Genomic DNA, 12264 nt, shown 5'->3' with positions numbered 1-12264 from the left:
CCATGCCAGCCCCAACGGGCAACTTCCCCAGACTGAACTGTGCATTGCTGTGGAACACCAGCAGGGATTTGTATATAGTTCCTAGTATCCAGGTTCCCAACACCGCAATGGGAAGGGCAGGGGCTCATGCCAGTTTCCCAGTCCAGCAGTGCTGTTAGTAACGCACCTCCACCTATAATGCTGTAATGATCCCTTTTAGTTCCAATTCCATTAGGTCCTGGGAACTCATTCCAAGACCTAAGCAAAATACCAGTGCTTAAAAATCATTTCAGTCAGTTCAGCAATAAGGAATAGCTTTAGCATTTTCCTCTTCTGCCTGTGTATAGGATATCCAATACACTCCATATTTCATCTGGTAATTAAATCCTTCACCAAAATCCACAAACAAACATTTTGACCATAAGCTACATGACTCGATATGCCAGAATGCAAAAGATAAATATCAGTTGCTTATACCTCAGAATATAAAGTTAATAAATCTGTTCAAGAATAGTATTGCACAGAATGCATGGTCCCTAAACTACTATGCAAATATTGCCCTGACAGAAAGTGTATCTTTTGCAACCAGAAGGATGCTCTTTCAGGACTTTCAATGTATGCTGGTTGATTTTGCTTCAGGTCACTGAGTCTGCCTAGGTTTAAAATCAGGGTGCTGCCTTTAGACACCTGTTTCAGGGTGGGGATTCCTACCAGTGGGATTTTAGTGAGGCCTTCCCGCTGCATCTGCTGATTAGCATTCTCCCCAGTGTTTATGTTCTTCTTTGTGCAACAACATATGATATCGACTAACATTTTAAACAACAATAACTCACTTCTAATTGAACTACATACCAATTTTTCACAGGGAGCTCCTGAGCCGCACTTCTAAAAAGATACTCCAAGTTAGCAGCTGAACATTACAGCATTGGGCTGAATCTCAGTTTATAAAAAATGGGTGTATCAGTTGCAGCTCAAAGGTTAAAATTCAAAAAACCTGAGGAATCTCAGAAGCTGAAAGGAAGTAAGAGGAGCTGAATTCTTCAGGTAAACTCCTTTATACCACAACTTGTCAGGCAGGAATAACAGGAGTGTTTTCTTCAAGCCCACCACACCATTACCTCTGCTCCCATATACATACAAAAATAACTTTTACATTAAGCTTTGAAGGCCTTGGCTGATAGATTCCACTGAGAGGAGCATTCACAGTGGATCTCAATGAGCTTTAGAAATGGCTTTGGGTGGATGATTAAGGTTACAACAAGAATACATTTCATTATATTTAAAAAGAACTGCAATTTATACTTCTCAGTTAACAGGACAGAAGTATGGTGGACCATTAAGCTTCATCTCATAATTAAACAGTAGACCATGTGGATACACAGATGAAAGAAACTACAACATCTCTCCCTGTAACTGGTTGGTTATTTTGTTCTGTGATACTTTTGAGAATTTCGTGCCATATTCTGCTAATCAAAGAAGAGGCAAAATATGTCAGAGTTCAGACCAAATCATCAAAACATGTAATATATTGCATCATCTAGCATTTAAATTTATTCAAAGGCATAGATCTGTTACTTAATAAATGTAAACTGATCAGCTCCAAAGTTAATGATGTTGATTGTCATACAGTAGGTCATATGTATCTTGGAACCCCATTTAATCGCTATCTTCAAATTCAGATCACAAAGCTGAACTGATATAAATTATGTGCAGTTTGAATATTAAGGAGCGATGTACCTGTGTGATTTACAGAGATGCATATACTTCTTGTCAGCTAGTTCTGACGAATAATCTTTGCAACAGGAAGATAATGGCAAGAGTAGACCACTCAACCATCCCAACTTGGTCCTCCATTTAATTAGATAATGAAGGATTCGCACCTCTGCTCCAGATCTTATCACTTCCATCATTTTTAACATTCTTTTTGCCTTCAAAATCCTGAAATATTGCTAAACATTTTCACCAATTAAAAAATGTGCAATTAGCATAGTGACTAGACTAGTCAGTCAGTCAGTAAAATACATTAGGTAATTGTTCAAAATGGGGATTTTGCAATTTTGGTATAGAGGGCTAGTTTATATTTTAGCTAGCCCTCTGTACCATATGTTGTCTACTTTATAACCAACATTTTGGTACCATGTGGTAAGAATATACAAAAAAGAAAGCAGTGAGCTAGACAGTATAGAGCTGTAGGAAATGGTAGTCTGGAACCAGAATCTTTGAACATATTACACTGAATTTTTAATGAAGTCACTTCATGCTGGGACAATAGCTTCTTTTGATGTTTTAATTATAGTCATAAACATCAAATATCAAGTCCCTGTCTCCGTTAAAAATTCTGAAATTCCATTTTCAGGCTCTAATTAGCTCTTATTAATTTCTATTTTGATTTTGCTTCTCATTCTGTCTACTAAGCAAATTGGTAAAGGATGCTTGTCAAATTTGTGTAAATTTCTTTCACATTTATTTTCTAAAGACTATTTTTCATTATTTGCAATAAATGCAGAAAGAAAGCAAATCTTTAAAAAGTGCCCAAAACTTGATCTTTTTTGTTATTTCTAAGGAAAGAAAAAATGTGCGCTTAAAAGAAAAGTTTTAGATCAAATGAATAAACTTTCAGTGTGGCTCTCATTTTTTCACACAGCTCAGCCTTTGAGCTCACAATCCACATCACTTCACTTGAACAACATTGCCATAACTGCCATATGAAGCAGCTTAAGTGTGATTCCTGTGTTTAACAAGATGAATATTAATGAGCTCACACCAGAGATCTTGTAGATGGCAAACATGTTTTTGTTGCCAGGAATAGGCTGGGAGCCAAATTCTTATAGCTCTGACACCATGGAAAGGCTAATATAGATTTCAGAAAGGGGACTTCAAAGACATCAGCCTTTTGGTTATCAATGCTTTGAATAAAAAGAACATAAGAAATAGAAACAGGAGTAGGTCCTTTGAGCCTACTCCACCATTCGTCAAGATCATGGCTGATCTTCCACTTCTACAGCATTTTCCTACATTATCCCTCGACTCCCTTAACATCCAGAAGTCTCACTTCATGTTTTGAACGAACTCCACGACTGAGCTTCCTCAGCCCTTCACATTAGAGAATTCCAAACATTTGCCTTCCTCTGCATGAAGTGGATTAGTTTCATCAGCTGCCAATCATCAGTGATCCATGGCTAACTGCAATTTGCTCAGAAGTCTTCTGTGTAAATTACAGTTACCTATGGATCACTGATGATTCACAGCAAGATCTGATCTAATTCAACTTAGAAATGTTGGATTGGACTGTTTTAAATAGTTTTTTAAAATGTATAGTGTTTAATACACCCCAAGTGGCTGCACAAGGAATGGCCACCTACTAGGTTATTGGCTCATCCATCAGGTGAATATGTGTTGTTTCACTGGTTGGTTTTGGCTACAAGTATATAATAGGTTTCCTGATTGGACTACTGTTAGCTAAGGAGTACCTCTTATCTCAGGTATAAAAGGTGTCGCTTTTTGTTAATCACTCTCCTGCCCTCCTCCCCCACCACCCCCCCCCCCCCCCCCCCCCCGGCCCGAGCTCATCTTTAGTGCCTTTTGTCTCGGCTCATCTCCTAGTAGTAAAGCTCGTGCCATGTGCTCTGTGATTGTTTCTTTGTTTTAAACTTTTCCAATAAAACTTTATGAAGCACAAGTTGTTTTCAGCTCATTCCTGGACTCCTGAAAGAACTCGTGGACTTGAAAATAACCGGATCCAACAGAAACTAATACCAAACTGAGCTACTTGGCACTGGTACATCTATGCTGAACTTGCACAGCATCTGCATCTTCTAGGCACCAACTACAGACACTTGGGAAAAATAAACAAGTCACCAGCGTCATATTTTTGTTCCTGTAACAGGACTGTAACTCACTGTCAATTTGAGAGAACTAGAGTTTGCTAATAATGTGAGCATTCATTGCCTGTGTATTATGAGTACTTCGCAGCACAGCTGTATTTACTTCCTGTGCAGAAGAACTGTGATTAGCAGCTCATTACTAAAAGAAAAGGATAGATTACCATCCAAAATTATCAGGTCTATGATGAATCAGCAGGATGAGGATAACAAGTTTGCACATTGAGTGGATTGGGGGAAAACACAGATGTGCCCAACTGTTTGAAGGTTATAAACACAATGCAAAGTGGGTGAAATTTAGGAATTATTTCTGAAGAAGGACCTGCAGGTGGAAAGAAAGGAAACAGAAATAGGTTCCATTTCCCCGCACTCTCTTGGCAACCAATCACAGCACAGCATAAACTGTCACCACGGAGTAGTCATCAGCTCAAATTTAGAGTTAATGTCGACATACAGGAAAAATGGAGAAGAAAATTTCAAAAGGAAAACCATAGTATATTTTGAGGCAGATCTGCTTCTGCTGACTTATAAATGCAGGTGTTGGACCATCATGTAGAATAACCTGAGGTGACAGCATCTTTTAATATCACTCATAACCTCTCACAAATGCTGACTATTTGGATGATATTGATTAAAGCTGATGATTATTCTTGTTTGCACTTGGAAAGTTGACTGCCATTAGTTATTTAAACCACAGAATGTGCTGAATCTTTTAAATATTCATGTTTGGCTGTATCTCAGTGTAGCTTGTGGACAAAAGGAGAATGAGAAAGGGATAACCCCAGCATGATTACTTGAATGAACTCTCCAAAAGGGTTGTGAAAATGATCTTACATATATTTACTCAATGACTTTATTCTGTCTGTGTAGAAAGTGGAATCATTAGAAACTTCAAAGTACAAAGAGGCAGGAACTGTCTGCAGGTTCAAACCACATCATTGTTAATAGCTGAGGGGGGCAGAAGCCCTCTCAGCACTAACTAACATCCCACACAACCTTTCTTCATACGTCAAACCTCTACCACCGCCCAGCACGTGATGGCTCGCGTGGTGCAACTATTATTCTAGCTTCATTACCAATACAATTTAAAACCACGGAAAGATGACCTTTTTTTGACCCTGACAATAAACTGCTGGGGGATCTTGTGGTGAGCAGTGTGAATGCACCTTACTTGGTGACTGCACTGGAGGCAAAGTATCTCTTGTGGTAATTACTGCTACCACATGATTTGGCTATAAACTTAAACAGAATTCTAATTCAAGAGAGCCTAGTCCTTGAACTATAAATTAAGGCAATTGTTAAGATGTCTTATTTGAATAAGTAATTGTACATGCTATTTCCATTACTTTTGCCTCAGTGAAAACTAAACCTAAATTGTTCATTCAGATCATTTTCATCTTTGAATATTTGTATGGTAAATTATCACTTTATCAGTACTGTACTTACATTGGTGGGAAGCAACGTCTATGAAATGTTTGTCCCATTGCAGGTTCACTGTTCTGTGGGATCAATCCAGAGCCAAGGCTTATTTTTCAAAACCTTTTCTTCAGTCTATGCACATGAATGGTAATAATCATTTATATGAAGCATATTGCAAAATCTGAATTCAAAAACAAAGCTGGAAAAGGAGCAAAGGTTATTTATTACGTAATTAAATTTTTCCGACAGTTGAAATAGCTTCAAGTTCCATGGCATTCTGATATTATGATGTGTGATACATAAGAAGCTGCAGAGAGTTGTGGATCCTGCCCAATGCACGGGCACATCCCTCCCCATCATTGGTAGTATCTACAAGAAGAACCGCTTCAAGAAGGCAACATCCAGCATCAAAGATCCCCACCATCTGGACCATGCCACCCTTTTGCAGCTACCATTGGGCAAAAGTTGCAGAAGCCTGTAGTCCCACACTACCAGGTTCAAGAACAGCTACTTCCCTTCAACCATTCGGTTCTTGAACCAACCGGCAAAACCCTAATCACTACAGTTTAGCAATACTATCAGCACTTTGACCACTTTGCACTAAAATGGACTTGGTTTATTTTTTGTTGTAATTGTGTTTTCTTATAAAAAATTGTGTAGAATTTATGCTTAATTTATGTTTTTCTTGTGAATGCTGCTTATCTGATGCCATGTGCCTGTGATGCTGCTGCAAGTAAGCTTTTCATTGCACCTGTGCATACATGTACTTGTGCATTTGACAATAAACTCTACTTTGACTTTGACTTCATAAGGTTGCCATCTATTGGAAAGAAAAGAATATCCTAGAAATTGGATATCACCCATCCTTGGTGCATTGAATGGACACTATCTTTAGCTATTCTCAGCATGCAGCACATGAATGAGAGGGCTCCCTGATGCACCTGCAGTCTGTCAAAGGACAGATCATTTTTAATGCTTCTTAAAAGAAGTAAAATTATCATGATTTTTTAAGGCAATAATGTCCCAGTTTCAAGATACTTCTGAGCTTCCAATTTGAGCTCAGTGCCATTGACAACCAGATATTTTATACATTAAAGAAAAAGGAGATATGTAAAATATAAAAACAGCAATGTCACTTTAACTTGGAAGGAATTCATTTCTTTTAGGGATAAATTGTATATTACTTGAACTGTATATTACTCACCGCAACTTTGCAAATTTTGACTTTTGATCAATTTCTTTTGGTATGTAGTTAATGGACCCCATGCTCTTTGATGGTGTCATTGCATACATGAAATATGATAGGGAGATAACATTAGCACTAGGGTGAATCATAACAGGAAGTTTCTGGTCCAATTTTTCTTTTGCTCAAGATACAGCCACTTGAAAACAGATGTAAAACACTTCTTATGCATGATTTAGGTTTCCTTTCTTAAATAACAGAGGGTCATGCACAATTTTCCAATCTAAAGGCATGGATTCTGAATTAAAGAGAAATTTGGAATATTATAATTAGCAAAGCTCTAAAGTTCTCACCTACTTCCTTTTAAAAACCCTGGGATGGAAACCATGCACACCTGGAGATGTCACTCTGGTGGCATTCTTTTCTGTATTACCTTAATGCTCATATTAATTTTTGTGAGCTCCTGTCTCTGATTCAATATTAATTTCTTTTAGGAACAAGAAAGCTATCCCCTTGCTCAATACTGATGCGAGGAAATTATTTAACATGTCCACCACTTCTTTATTCTCATTTACAACATCACTGTTATCAGTGTTCAATGGGTGCACATTGTTCCTAATCAAGTTCTTTCTCCTAATACTATTGAAAACATATCCCTTGCAAGTTTCTTTTTGTCCTCCCTTTTCGTAGCTCTTTATATCTTTCCTATTTGCCAGGATGTACGGTTTTATTTGCAAATCTGCTTGCTTCATCTAAAAGTGTTCCATTGTTTTTATTTTGTTAAGTAGATCTCTTAGGAATATTTGGAGCATTGATGGATGTAGAGAGCAAGGGAAAAGTTGGGTGGTAATTCTTTTGGAAGCCCCTAATGTAGCTAAAGACATGGCAATGGATGGGAGTGCAGACAGCTAAGACAGAGCAACAGGACAGAGGCAGTATTAAATGGAGTTTGTGAAAGAGAGCATGAAAGGGCAGAAGCATAAATAGGGAAGAAATTGGGACAAAGAGATTGTGAACAGTCTGCTTCAGCCATAGTCAGTAGCCAGGTAATGGGATGGAATCAGTAGTAAGATGCTGAATTTGTGTTGTATTTTGTCCTGCTAATGTTTAGCTGTAAAACATTTTGACTCATCTGAAAGGGACTACTGGACAAACAGTCTGACAACAAGGGAAGGGTGGAAGGTTTGAAAGTGATCAGAGAGCATTACCGAGGGCCTTAAGTGATACATGGAAGCTGACTTCAGGGTTACCAAAATTGCCAAGTGACACTGTGAAAAGACTGAAGAGCTGACGCTGTGAATAAATCCTTGGAGCTGCTGTTGTTTGAGCTGTGGCATGGACCAGAGGAACTGGAGCAGGGTTGCATGGAGATCAATGCAAATGAAAGACTCAGAAGAAATGTAAGGAATGATCAAACATGATTGGAAGCAGAAGCACCAGTTTGAGCAATTGGATCTATTTGATAGAAGTTTATAAAATTATGCAAAGCATAGATTGACAGTCAGTATCTTTTTCCCAGGACTGAAATGTCCAGTACTAGATTACATGTAGTTAAGGTGCCAGGGGGAAAGTACAAAGGAGATGCGTGAAGCAAGTTTTTTTTACACAGAGAGTGGTTGGGGCCTGGATTGCATTACCAGGGGTGGTGGTAGAGGCTGATAGCATAGGAGGGTTTAAGAGACTCTGAGATAAGACTCTCAGACTCTTAGATAGCAAGCACAGCAGTGTAGCGGTTAGCGTAACGTTATTACAGTGCAGTGTCCTGGTTTCAATTCCTGCCACTGTCTGTAAGGAGTCTGTACGTTCTCCCCGTATCCACATAGGTTTCCTCCGGGTGGTCCGGTTTCCTCCCACATCCCAAAAACGTATGGGTTAGGAAGTTGTGAGCATGCTATGTTGGCGACGGAAGGGTGGTGACACTTGCAGAGCACTCTACGCAAAAGATGCATTTTGCTGTGTGTTTCGATGTACATGTGACTAATAAAGATATCTTATCTTATCTTATCTTATAAGTACATGAATGTGCAGAGAAGGGAAGGTTATGGTCAATGTGTGGGGAAGAGGGATTAGATTAATTAGGAGTCATTGGTTTAATTAGTTTGGCACAACATCATGCGTCGAAGGGCCTAGCCTGTGCTGTACTGTTCTATGTTCTATGTTCTACATTCAGCAAAGGATGTTGGAGAAACTCTTAAATATGAGTATAACAGAGTGAGGGAAGCAAGGAGATCTCAGCAATTCAGTATTCAGAGTTCATTTCATTTCTTAAGCAATATGGAAGTCAACTGTTCAGTATGTGAGAAAAGTCTCACCAGAGAAGCAGAATCTAACCCTGAAGAAGCAGGCTGGAAAATAAAAAGAGGCAGACTGGCAGAGAATTCAGACAGTGCAGATCAATGGTGTGTAGAAAAAGAAAAGGAAATAGTTCTAGGGGAACAGACACTGTTCTGTGCTGCAAGGGCAAAGATTGTCAAAGGCTGTGTTACCTGCCTGATGCCAGGAGTATGGACATCTCTTCTGGGCTGGAGAAGAACAAGAGTGGGAGTGTGACGATCCAGTTGTCATTGTCTAATGACATAGGTAGGCCAAGGAAAGAGGTTCTGCTGAGGGGCTAAATTGAAAATAGAACAACAAGGGTGATAATCTCCCATTATCAACTGAGCCATGTGCAAATTGATGAAGGATAAATAAGATTAGAGAGATAAGCATGTGGCTCAAAGTCTGGTGGAGGAGAAATGGTTTCTGACTCATGGGCACCATGTGGTGGGGAAGGAGAGAGCTCCTTCATTAGGACAGGCTTCACCTGAACTGTGCTGGCACCAGTGTCCTGGAGTTTCACATAAACTAGGCTGTAAAATAGGGCTTTAAACTTATTAGAAATGGGAAGGGCGCCAGCGATGGGATGTTTAATAAATCAATAAGAAATTAGAGCACGGTGGCACAGGATAATGAAGGAGAAATCAACAAGAAATGTGTGACAGGGATTGGGTGGAAAATGTAACCAAAGGCTTGCAGCAGGAAGTGAATCCAGAGCAAGTAAAAATTGTAAAAAATCAAAGCTTAAGGCTCTTTATCTGAACGCATGTAGCACTTTTTAAAAGCTAGATGAGTTAAAGGCATCAATAGCAACAGATGAGTATGATCCAATAGCTATTATGGAGGTGTGGTTGCAAGGTTACCAGGACTGGGTGTCAATATACCAGGTTGCATCCAATGTTGCAAATGTTCAATAGGCCAAAAGGGAAAGGAGGCAAGGTGATGATGTTAATCAAGGAAGGTGTCAGTGTGATGCTGAGTGGATAGTGATGTGGAATTAGTGGTGGAAAAGTGAACGACAGAAGAAAGAAGGCAAAGGTGGAAGTAATCTGTAATCCCCAAAGAGTGGCCTCAGTAGAGCACACATACGCCGTGAAATATCACAACCATGTATGAAGGGAACTGCAATTATCATGGGAAATTTTAATCTGCTGATTGATTGGACAAAACAAATTGACAAAGTTATTGTAGAAGAAGAATTTGTAGAGTGCCTCAGAGATTGCTTTCTAGAGCAGTATATTACAGAACCTGCTCACAGGCCTTTTTAGGCTTGGTCATGTGTAGTATGGGAAAAAGTGAGGTCATAAACTTGCGTAAAAGGAATCAAAGGCAGATGATTATCTAAATGAAAAGAGTCTGGAACATAGAACATAGAAGAGTACAGCTCAGGAACAGGCCCTTCAGCCCACAATGTCTGTGCAGGGTATAATGCCAAATTAAACTAATGCCTTCTGCCTGCACATGATCCATACCCCTCCATTCCCTGCATACTCATGCATCTATCTAAAAGCCTCTCGAATGCCGCTATTGTATCTGCTTCCACTACCACTCCTGGCAACACATTCCAGGCACCTACCACTCTCTGAGTAAAAAATAACTTGCTCCGCACATCTCCTTTAACATTTCCCACATCACCTTAAAGGCATGTCCTTTAGTATTCAACATTTCTACCCTTGGAAAAAAATTCTGGCTATCTACCTTATCTCTGCCTCTCATAATATTATAAACTTCTACCTGGTCTTTCCTCAGCCTCTGATGCTCCAGAAAAACAATCCAAGTTTGTCCAGCCTCTCCTTATAGCAGACAATACAGCTGTGTCTGACTTAATGGCCAAGGTAAGCCCAAGAGTATCTTCTATTGATATAAATGCAGAACATTGATATTTTCAAGATGTAACCCATACAAAATTTGTAGCTTTGGTTGTTAAATATATGGCATAATCCTTGAGCAAAACAAATCTTTATGATCTCGAAACCCTGCAGGTGGCTGTGTAATTTTTATGCTCTAATTGCCAGCCAGTTAAATTAACTTACATTTATCTGTTCCTCTGAAAATTTTCAAAAGCTGGATCATGTCTTTTTTTCAATCTTTTAGTAAATACCAAGGTAGATTCAATGGCGCAGAAGATGCAGGCATGGTCTTTTTCTCATAGTTCTAACTGTTGGTGCCCTTACAAAATGCCCAGAACCATACTCAATGCTGTGCAGGATTCATTCTTGACAATATTTATGACAGGGATGGGAATCAAGTAGTGTGTGACTTGTGCCTTTTGAAATCATACATGTTTAACACCGCTTCATCTTCTGAGTAGGACCAATCAGAACAATCAAACTAATCACTACTTGTTTCCAGAATAAAAAATGGGAGCATGCTGTTTGGGAGTAAGATAAAGACTGCCAAAGGGTTTTAAAGGGCTTTGGCAGCAGTTTAAAGAGGAAGGTATTTTAGCTGGATGATAATTCTCTACAAATGAATCAGCTTGAGGGAAATGGAGACAAACAGGCTCTCTAATGCAATTATAGCAGAAACTCTCTGTAACACCTTTTAAAGATATGAGTCTGAAGATGTAGAATAAATATATGCCCAGAGCAAGAAAGGTCACACTAAAAAAGAATGACACATTATGGAATAATAAACAGATTAAAAGTGAAATCAGGTTTAAAAATGACCCATGTAAATACAGAAGGGAAAAGAAAATGGTACTCACAGGGTTGAATACAGGAACATGCAGAAGCACATTAAATAGAGAATCAGAGACATAAATGGAAGTCCATAAAAACATTGTTGCCCACATAAAATATGACAATCAGAAGTTCTTTAGCATGGAATAGAAGGGATGAAAACAATGAGAGCTACAAATGGGCTTGTGTTAAAGATTGACCATAAAAACAATAAATTCCCAGAGAAAGTTAGGTGAAGTGTGCGTTTTTATGACCTATACCATGCTCTGGTGGAGCAGATAAGTCCCCAGTTCTTCAAACAAGTTGATCTTCATTCAATAAATTAATCAAGTCGTTGTAAAGTTGGTAGCCTAGATAGTAAAGATAAATGTTCATCTGTTGTATTAATCGCCAGGTTATTTTAAGGATTTGGAGATGTGCAACAATGCCAATCATTCTGATGAAGCCACTTTGATTTAGGAAAGTACGAATGCATTGAAAATAAACAATCATTATATTCTTATTTAGAAAGGCAGCTTATCAAGTGCAGGCAAATAGTGAAACTGTGTTCTGCAAATCAGTGTCAAATAATGTGCCTGGATTTTTCTGAAGGGATCTTATGTTTGTGCTCTCCATTTTGATTCAGAAGACTGAATTGCCGGTTGCAATAGTCCTGAGGCTGAACGACAGGGCCCTGAGCAATGATGGGCCTCGAGTGACATTGTGTGCTGATGTGAATGGGCCAGAAAAAGCCCTGCTCACAAAATCCTTCTGGAAACTGTTGACAGACCTCTGCCTCCAGCTTTTTTGTCTGTCAAAACTGTTA

The sequence above is a fragment of the Pristis pectinata genome, chromosome 3, assembly GCF_009764475.1.
Source record: "Pristis pectinata isolate sPriPec2 chromosome 3, sPriPec2.1.pri, whole genome shotgun sequence".
Lineage (NCBI taxonomy): Eukaryota > Metazoa > Chordata > Chondrichthyes > Rhinopristiformes > Pristidae > Pristis > Pristis pectinata.
This window is presented reverse-complemented; position numbering follows the sequence as displayed.